Below are 10,000 nucleotides of genomic sequence, written 5' to 3'. Positions count from 1 at the left end.
ACACGTCCAACAAGTCCCTATGCCACAGATGCGGAAGTGACAATCATTGGGCCAAGAACTGTAGAACTCCGAAACACTTGTGCGACCTCTACCAAGAGAGCCTCAAGAACAAGAACCCGGAGGCAAACATGATCCAAGAAAACGTCCATGAGGACAAAGGATATGGGTATGATGCTGACAATGAATCCGACAAGGATAACCAAGATGACCTAATGGATTTTGAGACATCCGATTGTCTCAAGGACTAGTTTTCGAATCACATTGTCTTATTGCTTTATGTTTTGATTTGGTGTTTTTATTTTATGTAATGGCATTTTTAATAAGAAGAGTTTTAAACATCTTATGAAGTCTCTAAAGTTTAGAAAATTTTATTTATAGAATGAATGATGAGATGAGTATACTTGTGGTGGATAGTGGCACAAGTCACACAATACTTAGAGACAAAAGGTACTTTATAAATCTCACAATGCAAAATGCAAAGGTACATACCATTGCGGGTGAGGCTAGCCTGATTGAAGGTCACGGCCAAGCCTATGTATTGTTGCCTAAGGGCACTCACCTAGAGATCAAAACCGCCTTGTATTCCCCAAGCTCTAGAAGAAGCTTATTGAGTTTCAAGGATATAAGATTGAACGGTTTTCATCTTGAAACATGGGAAGAAGGAAACAAGGAGTTCCTTAACATTATTTCGATCACCAAAGGCAATAAGAAGATCCTAGAATCTATACCCGCAATGTCTACTGGTCTATACTATGCAAGGATCAGTATGATCGAGGCAAATGCCTCCGAGCTATTCACTTTATGGCATAACCGGCTTGGCCATCCCGGAACAAGTATGATGCGAAAGTTGATAATGAATTCACAAGGGCACATGATCAAAGGAGTGATCCCATATAAAAATCTCACATGTGCAGCATGTGCACAAGGGAAACTCATTACTAGGCCATCACCAGCCAAGGTTAACAAAGAAACCTTAAACTTTCTGGAAAGGATTCAAGGAGATATATGTGGACCAATACACCCACCTTGTGGGACGTTTAGATACTTCATGGTCCTCATTGATGCATCGACCAGATGGTCGCATGTCTGCCTACTATCCACTAGGAACCTAGCTTTTGCACGGCTGCTTGCCCAAATGATAAGGCTGAGAGCACACTTTCCAGATTTCCCTCTTAAGACTATACGTCTAGACAATGCTGGTGAGTTTACGTCCCAAGCGTTTAATGAATATTGCATGTCCATGGGGGTAAGAATAGAGCACTCCGTGGCACATGTCCATACACAGAACGGCTTGGCCGAATCATTCATTAAACGTATCCAGCTGATAGCCCGGCCACTGCTTATGAAGTCTCAACTTCCGGTATCAGCATGGGGACATGCGGTTTTACATGCATCTGAACTGATTCGCATCAGGCCATCTAGTGAGCATAGATATTCACCATCCCAACTACTTACGGGTCATGAGCCAGACGTGTCCCACATCAAGACATTCGGATGTGCCGTCTACATTCCAATTGCTCCACCACAGAGAACTAAGATGGGACCACAGAGGAGGATGGGAATATACGTAGGATATGATTCCCCAAGCATTATAAAGTATCTTGAGCCAACAACCGGTGATTTGTTTAAGGCCAGATACGAAGACTCACAGTTTGATGAGTCCACATATCCGTCCTTAGGGGGAGATAACAGCCGGTTGATTTCAAAAGATTTAGAATGGTTTAGACCATCAACATCTTGGCAAGATCCTCGGACTAGAGATTGTGATCTAGAAGTCCAAAAGATTATACATCTACAAGAGCTAGCTAACAAGTTGCCAGATACATTTGCTGACCCAAATAGAATGACAATATCACACAACCCGGCTTGTAATGCACCCATAAGATTGAACGTCCAAGATGGACAATGTCAAGTGGCTACAGAGTCTAAGCAACGTTTAAAACGTGGTAGACCAATTGGTTCCAAAGACAAACAGCCTCGGAAGTCCAAGAGAGGTGCTGGATCCGAGAGCATCAAGGAAACCGTCCAGGACATAGATGGACCGGTCGAGCCGACCAAGACGGTCGAGCCATGCGTACCGGCCACACCCGATGATCCGGCCGTTCCTCAAAGTGAGGTCCGGGACGCTGGGCTTCACGGGACACAAGAGCCGGACAACCAAGAGATCTCTATAGACCATGTAATGTCCAGGAAACAATGGAACAGAAAAGATATCAACGTTGATGATTTATTTGCATACAAGGTAGCACTTGAGATCATGGATAAAGATGAGGATCTAGAACCCACGTCCATACAAGAATGCATGCTAAGATCAGATTGGATCAAGTGGAAAGAAGCTATTAACGTGGAGTTAGAATCATTGAGAAAGAGAGGCGTTTTTGGCCCTATAACATTGACACCAAGAGATGTCAAACCAGTGGGATACAAATGGGTCTTTGTAAGGAAGAGAAACGAGAAAGGAGAAGTAGTGAGATACAAAGCACGGCTTGTAGCACAAGGATTCTCCCAAAGACCTGGAATAGATTATGAGGAGACTTACTCCCCTGTGGTGGATGCAACTACACTGAGGTATCTAATCAGTCTGGCAGTGAAAGAAAACATTGACTTACGCCTAATGGATGTAGTAACTGCATACCTATACGGACCACTGGATAATGAGATACATATGAAAGTTCCAGAGGGCATTGAGCTCAAAGACAAGAAAGGTTCTCGAGAACAACATTGCATAAGGTTGAACAAAGCCTTATATGGTTTAAAGCAATCAGGTCGAATGTGGTACAATAGATTATCCGAGTACCTAGTGAAAGAGGGTTATAAGAATGATCCAATAAGTCCATGTATATTCATAAAGAAGTTTGACAGCAAGGGCTACGTGATCATGTCTGTCTATGTGGACGACCTGAATATTATAGGAACCTCTGGAGAGATTTCCCAAACCGTTGAATGTCTAAAGAAAGAATTCGAAATGAAAGACTTAGGGAAGACTAAGTTTTGTTTGGGATTACAGTTTGAGTATAAAGAGAATGGCATCCTTGTGCACCAAGAAACATATACGGAAAAGATACTCAAGCAATTCAATATGGACCAGGCTCACCCCTTGTCGAGTCCAATGGTCGTGAGGTCCTTAGACCTTGAGAAGGATCCATACGGACCTAAGAAGCCGGACGAGGAAACACTCGGACCGGAAGTGCCTTACCTAAGTGCCATTGGGGCCTTAATGTACTTGGCTAGTCATACTAGACCGGACATAAGCTTTGCCGTGAGCTTACTATCAAGGTTTGGTTCATGTCCAACCTTAAGGCACTGGAACGGAGTGAAACATCTGTTCAGATATCTGCAAGGAACAAAGGATCTCGGTTTGTTCTACACTAACCGACCAGGAGAGAACATGGTCGGATATGCAGATGCTGGGTACTTATCTGACCCACACCAGGCTAGATCTCAAACGGGATATGTATTCATACATAGTGGAGCCGCAATATGCTGGCGTTCTACTAAGCAAACCTTAGTGGCCACATCATCCAATCATGCCGAGATCATAGCCATGTATGAGGCAAGCCGGGAGCTTGTCTGGTTGAGGAACATGACCGGCCATGTCTTAAAAGAGAGTGGTCTGGCCGTGGGACAAGAGAAGGAGGAGCCAATGATCATCTACGAAGACAATGCAGCGTGCATTGCTCAGCTCAAGGAAGGATACATCAAGGGAGACAGGACCAAGCACATCCTGCCCAAGTTCTTCTTCACCCACGACTTGCAGAAGGCAAAGGAGGTTCAAGTTCGATCAAGCGACAATTCAGCCGACCTTTTCACCAAGTCTCTGCCTACCTCAACGTTCAGGAAGCTGGTTCATCAGATAGGGATGCGCCGGCTGAAGGATCTTCAGTGATGCCTTCATCAGGGGGAGTATCATGCGTTGTACTCTTTTTTCTGTCTATGGTTTCCATTTTTCCCACCTTGGGTTTTTGGTTTTCCTAGAGAGGTTTTAACGAGGCAACATCGTGCATGGTACGAGCCCATATGGTTATAGCATCCAAGGGGGAGTGTTATAAAACACATGTGGATTGCTAGTAACCATGTAAAGGAAGAACGGACCGCGTCCAGGCCCAAGTCCAAGACCGTGTCCGCACAAGGAGAGAGAGTCGGCCAAAGCATTGGACCGACCTTAGATTTAGGAAGTTTCCTTTTCTCTTCATGTTTATCTATAAGAGGTTTTCCTTTTTACTTTAGGATAAGGATTTGTACTATTTCCTTTTATCCATATCTTGTAATCCCCTATATAAGGGAACATGTTAGAAATATGAGAGAAGTGTTGCTGTGAAAGTTGTGTCTTTCTCATTAGCTCACACTATCAATATATAGTGAGGTTCATTAGGGTTTACAGCAAGGAGAGAATCTACACATTGAATACATATTGACCACAAAGATAGACTTGGTCAAAGCTCATAAATGCTCCGGTTGAATGAGTCTTCAGCTTGACTAGTCTCGGACGGAATGTAGACGGACCGGAGACGGATATAGATGGGCCGGATAGTATGGTCGGATGTAAACCTCCTTGATGGTTAATGGCAATCCACATATCCATTCAATGGATTTATAACACTCCCCCTTGGATGCCATAACCATATCGGGCTTGTAATGTGCTAACGTTGCCTCGTTAAAACCTCTCCCGGAAAACCCAAAACCCAATGTGGTAAAAAGGGAAACCAAGGAAAGGAAAAAGAGTACAACACACATTACTCCCCCTGATTTGGACATCACTGAAGATCCTTGAGTCTTCGCATGCCAATCTGCTGCGTGAGCTTCCTGAATGTGCTGGTGGGAAGTGACTTGGTGAAGAGGTCGGCTGAGTTCTCACTTGACCGGATTTGAGTGACGCTGACCTCCTTGGCTTTCTGCAACTCATGTGTGAAGAAGAACTTGGGTAATACATGTTTGGTTCGGTCACCTTTGATATACCCATCTTTGAGTTGAGCAATGCAGGCTGCATTATCCTCATATATGATGGTCGGACCATTGTCCTCGACCATTCCACTATCTGATCGGATGTGTTGGGTCATAGACCTCAACCATACACACTCACGACTTGCCTCATGCATGGCTAAGATTTCTGAGTGATTAGATGATGTGGCTGCTATAGTTTGTTTCATGGAACGCCATGATATTGCAGTACCACCATGAGTGAACACATAACCGGTTTGGGACCGACCATGGTGTGGATCAGATAAGTAGCCTGCATCAGCAAAGCCTACTAAACCATCTTTGGTTTCATTGGTATAAAATAGACCCAAATCCTTAGTTCCTTGAAGGTAACGTAGGATATGTTTAATTCCATTCCAGTGCCTTTGGGTCGGACATGAACTAAAACGGGCTAGGAGACTCACGGCAAAACATATATCTGGTCTAGTGTGGCTAGCCAAATACAGTAACGCTCCTATGGCACTGAGGTAAGGCACTTCAGGACCCAGGACATTCTCATCATCCTCTTTAGGACGGAATGGGTCAGTGTCCACTCCAAGGGACCTCACGACCATTGGGCTGGTCAATGGGTGAGCCTGGTCCATGTTAAATCTCTTGAGTACTTTTTCTGTATATGCCTTTTGATGCACAAGGATTCCTCCTTTTATGTACTCAAGTTGTAACCCCAAACAGACTTTAGTTTTACCTAGGTCTTTCATTTCAAACTCTTTCTTGAGATATTCAACTGTTTGGGCGATTTCCCCAGGGGTTCCAATGATGTTCAAATCATCAACATACACTGCTATGATAACAAATCCATTGTTTGCAAACTTCTTTATAAAGATACATGGACTGATAGGGTCGTTCTTATAGCCAACTTTGGCAAGGTATTCGCTTAAGCGATTATACCACATTCGACCACTTTGCTTAAGTCCATATAAGGATTTGTTCAGCCTTATGCAGTGTTCTTCTCGAGAACCTTTATTAGCTTTAAGCTCAACACCCTCTGGTAATCTCATATATATTTCATTATCCAGTGGACCATAAAGGTATGCGGTTACAACATCCATTAACCGCATATCCAAATTTTCTTTGATGGCCAGACTTATTAAAAATCGAAATGTAGTTGCATCCACCACAGGGGAGTATGTCTCCTCATAATCGATTCCTGGTATTTGTGAGAATCCTTGTGCTACAAGCCGTGCTTTGTATCTTACAATTTCACCATGTTCATTTCTCTTCCTCACAAATACCCACTTATATCCCACTGGTTTAACATTATAAGGTGTCCGGATAATCGATCCAAAGACATTCCTTTTCTTAAATGATTCTAACTCCACGTTTATGGCTTCTTTCCATTTGAGCCAATCTGATCTTTGAGTGCACTCTAGTATAGACGTGGGTTCATGATCCTCATCTAAGTCCATCACATCAAGGGCTACTTGGTATGCAAATATATCATTGATGTCGACATCTTTCCGGTTCCATCTTGTCCCAGACATTAAATAATTAATTGAGATCTCATCATTAGCACCTTCAGTACCATGAGGCTCGGCGTCCCGAGTCTCATTGGTTGGTACCTTAGGCATGGCCATTTCGGCCTTGTCTGGACAATCTATGACCTCGGTTTCTTTTGCACCTTTCTTTAGTTTCCGAGGTCTTTTATCTTTGGAACCAATTGGTCTACCACGCTTAAGACGTGCTTTAGACTCTGTAGCCACTTGATTGTGTCCATCATGGACATCAATACTTATTGGTGCATTACAAGCTGGTATATAGGACTTAGTCACTCTTTTCGGGTCAGCAAAGGAATCAGGCAATTGATTAGCTAGCTTTTGCATATGAATTATTTTCTGGACTTCTAAATCACATGATTGAGTCCGAGGATCTTGCCATGATAAGGATGTTTGATTCCATACAATTTCTTTGCCCAGCTTGTTATTTTCTCCCCCTAATGTTGGGTACTCTGATTCATCAAAATGACAATCAGCATATCTGGCCTTAAATAAATCTCCAGTAGTAGGCTCAAGATATTTAATAATGGTTGGAGAATCAAAACCAACATATATTCCCATCCTCCTTTGAGGTCCCATTTTTGTTCTCTGTGGTGGTGCAATAGGGACGTACACAGAACATCCAAATGTTTTGATATGGGATACGTCTGGTTCATGACCCGAGAGTAATTGGGATGGAGAATATTTATGTTCACTGGATGGCCTTATGCGTATTAATTCAGCAGCATGTAATACCGCATGTCCCCAAGCTGATACTGGTAGCTTCGACCTCATGAGTAATGGTCGAGCAATCAACTGGATTCTTTTAATGAAGGATTCGGCCAATCCGTTCTGTGTATGTACATGTGCCACGGAGTGTTCCACACTTACCCCCATGGACATACAGTAATCATTAAAAGCTTGGGAACTGAATTCGCTTGCATTGTCAAGACGTATAGTCTTTAGTGGAAAATCTGGAAAATGGGCTCGCAGTCTTATGATCTGTGCCAATAGTCTTGCCAATGCTAAGTTTCTAGATGATAATAGACAAACATGCGACCATCTGGTCGATGCGTCAATGAGGACCATAAAATATCGAAATGTCCCACAAGGTGGGTGTATTGGTCCACATATATCACCATGTATTCTTTCCAGAAAGTTTAATGTTTCCTTACTCACCTTTCCAGGTGATGGCCTTATTATTAATTTCCCTTGTGAGCATGGAATACATGTAATGCTCATAGGGATAGTTATCCTATCTTTCAAGGAATGGCCAGTTGAGCTCGAGATTATTTTGCGCATCATGGATCTGCCAGGATGGCCAAGCCTTTCATGCCATTGTTTAAAGGCTTCTCTGAACTCATTAGGAATTGAAGTGTTAGCCTCACTCGATTTTATATTGGCACAATAGAGGCCTATTGATATAGCAGGGATAGTCTCTAGGACTTTCTTATGGCCTTGGGCATTTTCATAAATCAAGAGGAATTCTTTCTTTCCCTCGCCCCTAGTTTCAACATGTAGATCATTCATGCGAATGTCTTTGAAACTTAACAGATTTCTCTTTGATTTAGGAGAATATAATGCATTAGAGATTTCTAAATGCGTGCCTTTAGGCATCACTAAGTGAGCCGGGCCATGGCCTTCAATAAGGCTGGCCGGTCCTGCTATAGTATTTATTTTGGCACTCTTTAAAATGAGGTTAACAAAATATCTTTTGTCTTTTAATATAGTGTGACTTGATCCACTATCCACTACTAGCTGGTTCTTGTCTTCTTTCATTTCTGAAAATAGACAAGAGTCAACACCTTAGACATTACTTAAGGTTTAAAGTATGTTTTAATGGCTTTGTTTTATGTTCTTAATAATTTCAACTTTGTATAAGGCATATATAAAGTAAAAACTTTATTTCATAAATAGAATTGCCAAAGTCATAGAACAAAAGACATAAAGCCAAATCAAGAATTCAAAATGCAAAGACAAAAGCAATATGATATCGAAATCTTCATATTCAGCCACTTGTAAGGAGGTCTGAAGTCTCAAAGTCCTCATGATCATCTTTGTCATGGGCTTGATCATCCTCATGGTCCAGATCATTCTCATCATCATAATGGACCAAATTTGCCTCAGAGTTCTTGCCCTTTATGCTCTCCTGGTAGAGCTTAACAAGGTGTTGGGGAGTTTTGCATTTATTAGCCCAATGATTGGTCATCCCACAACGATAGCAAGCAGATTTGGTCGAGCTCGAGCCATGGGTTTTGAAGTCGGACTTATACCCATGGTTAGCTTGATGACCTCGGCTATAGCCTCGGCCTCGGCTGCGACCAAGATGGTCTCGTGGTTGAAATCCACGGCCACGTGGTTGAAACCCACGGTTACGACCTTGCCATCTACCACGGCCTCTCATGCGACCACGGTATGACTCTCTTGGAGTCTCATCTTTTGGCTCTACGGCCGCATGTGCCTCAGGCAATGCTTTAGCACCAGGAGGCCTTAGCTCACTGTTCATCATGAGCAACTCATTGTTTTGCTCAGCTAGCAACAAACAAGAGATTAAGGCAGCATAAGTGGAGAAACCTTTCTCTCGGTACTGTTGCTGAAGCACAACATTGCTGGTGTGGAATGTGGAGAATGTCTTCTCCAACATATCAGCATCAGTAATAGTCTCACCACAAAGTTTCAACTTTGAGACTATTTTGAACAAAGCCGAGTTATACTCTTCCACAGACTTATAGTCTTGGATTCTCAGGTTTCTCCAATCATAAAGGGCTTTTGGCAATATCACAGTTTTCTGATGATTAAATCTGGTTTTCAACTCTGTCCAAAGTTCCAGAGGATTCTCAATTGTGAGATACTGGTCCTTGAGACCTTCAGCAAGGTGATGGCGAATGACAACAATTGCCTTGTAATTATCCTTGTCTGATGGCTCAGTGCCTTCAGTGATAGTATCACCAAGGTTTCTGGACCTTAAGAGGATTTTGGTATCAAGCTCCCATTGGAGGTAATTATCTCCGGAGAGATTGAGGGAAGCATATTCAAGGTTGTTGATTTTCGACATCTGAATCAAATATCCATAAAGGAGTAAGGATTCATAATATAATTCAGGATTTGAATTTATATGCCAAGGGGATTGATGATTTATTTAATGATGGTTTATTATGCATTTTATTTTTCAGAAAATATTTTATATGCATTAAAATGTTCAAGATATTTGTAAACCAAAATAGATTTTCAGAATCGGTTTAAAACTTGGTTTAGAATTTCAAATAAAGCAAATATACTGAATTTTAAATGGAAACCGATTTTGTCTAACTATATGCAAACAGTGTGAATCATTTAGATGCAAACAACATGAACCACTTCAGATGCACTAGTATCATCATTGCTAAAGCTATGCGAACATGTATGATTGGTTTCAATTATGTGATACCTATGTCCAGTTTTAACAATATGATAGTTGGATGCATGCAAAGGTCAGTTCATGGATGATTCAAGTTCGATCTAATGATTTACTAAATGATGCTATCAGGTATGCAAATGATCAGTACATAGTT

Source organism: Brassica napus, unplaced genomic scaffold (genome assembly GCF_020379485.1).
Source record: "Brassica napus cultivar Da-Ae unplaced genomic scaffold, Da-Ae ScsIHWf_1615;HRSCAF=2228, whole genome shotgun sequence".
Classification (NCBI taxonomy): Eukaryota; Viridiplantae; Streptophyta; class Magnoliopsida; order Brassicales; family Brassicaceae; genus Brassica; species Brassica napus.
The sequence above is the reverse complement of the archived record's forward strand: the minus strand, read 5'-3'. Positions refer to the sequence as shown.